Source organism: Triticum dicoccoides, chromosome 5B (assembly GCF_002162155.2).
Source record: "Triticum dicoccoides isolate Atlit2015 ecotype Zavitan chromosome 5B, WEW_v2.0, whole genome shotgun sequence".
NCBI lineage: Eukaryota > Viridiplantae > Streptophyta > Magnoliopsida > Poales > Poaceae > Triticum > Triticum dicoccoides.
The window spans coordinates 707553040-707554599 of record NC_041389.1 but is presented as its reverse complement, the minus strand read 5'-3'; the positions used below and the strand labels follow the sequence as shown (position 1 = coordinate 707554599).

Sequence of the window (1560 nt, the reverse complement as noted above, 5' to 3'; positions counted from 1 at the left end):
CTTGCTTGCGGCTCCGCCCAGAATCCTAATATCCCTGCCCCTGAATCTGAGAGCCACATTGTGGTGCCTGGATGGAAGAAGAGGTATTCACACATCGCAGATGGACCAGAGTCACGGGCCGCCTCCTGGAGTGTCCGATAGTGTCTGTCCTTATCTCCCTGTACACAGTAGCCTAAGGTAGGCAGTAGGCGGATCAGGGCCTGGTACAACTGATAACTCGAGCGACATAACCGTGGACTGAGAATCTTACGGAAACGGCTGGCGTATATCCCGATGTATATGAACGTACAGGATAAGAGGGCCGGGGAGCACATGTTCTATTATATGTTTTCGAACCCGACGGCGCTGAAGAAGGCACAAGATGAGATCAGGGCCGCGGTGGCCGCCAGCGATGTCTCGCCGCCGGGGTTGCCAGTCCAGCCAGACGACCTGCCCAAGCTAACCTACCTGAAGATGGTCCTCAAAGAGACCATGCGGCTGCACCCGCCGGCGACTCTGCTGCTGCCACGGGAGACGCTGCGGGAGGTGGAGATCGGCGGCTACGACGTGCCGGCGAGGATGCGCGTGCTGGTGAACGTGTGGGCCATCGGAAGGGACCCGGCAAGCTGGGGGCAAGACGCGGACGAGTTCAAGCCGGAGAGGTTCGAGACGGACGGGAGGCACGGCAAGGTGGACTTGCGCGGCGCACACTTCGAACTGGTGCCGTTCGGCTCGGGCCGGCGGGTCTGCCCCGGGCTGGCCATGGGGGTGACGACCGTGGAGTTCACGCTGGCCAACATGCTGTGCGGCTTCGACTGGACGCTGCCGGAGGGGACGGCGGCGGAGGAAACGAGCATGGAGGAGGCCGGCAAGCTAACCTTCCACCGCAAGACGCCGCTGGTGCTCCTGCCCACGCCGTACCACTGTAATTAGTATCGAGTTTATAACAAATTAACAACGTACGTACGCGGGTTGCGCCAGCGTGTCTCAAAGTGAAAAAAATAGCGTATCTCAAAGTGAAAAAAATTATTCAGTGACAAATCGCATCGTATGCTGCGTCACATGTCGTATAAGTTTTTCATGTTTATGAATTGGAAAACACTTGGCTTCTACAGGACGCTCGGCCGGCTCATCTGTATGTGTTCCGAGGGAGCGGTCTCTTTTCTTTCTTTCGGTCAACGCGACTGTTGCTGGCTGCTGCTTAATGTCCACTATGATGAGTTTCCGCTACAAGGTATATGTTGCAGTAACAGCATCTCCAACAGGCGCCGAATGTGTGGCGTGCTAAAAACTTGTTTGCGGCGCGCAGATTTAGCGCGGCGCGCAGCGCTGGATCTAGCAGCCGCGCTAAACTGCAGCGTACTCATAGCTCCAGCAGCCGCGCTAAAATACAGCGCGCGCTCGCACAAATATTTTTTTCAATAATTTTGTTCATAAAAAAAATGCATAGTTCATAGCATAGATAAAAAAACGATACAAAGATATTTTACATAGTTCATAGCATAGATAGATAGAACTACGGTGCAACTAGATAAAAAACTGCGGTGCAACTTGATAAAATTACGGTGCAACTAAAACCTA

General features: G+C 54.0%; 1 pseudogene; it reads left to right on the top strand.

The window, feature by feature from the left end:
* The window catches only part of LOC119306778, a 2946-nt pseudogene extending 1888 nt beyond the window's left edge, over nucleotides 1-1058 (top strand).
* The last annotated feature ends 502 nt before the right edge of the window (nucleotides 1059-1560 follow it).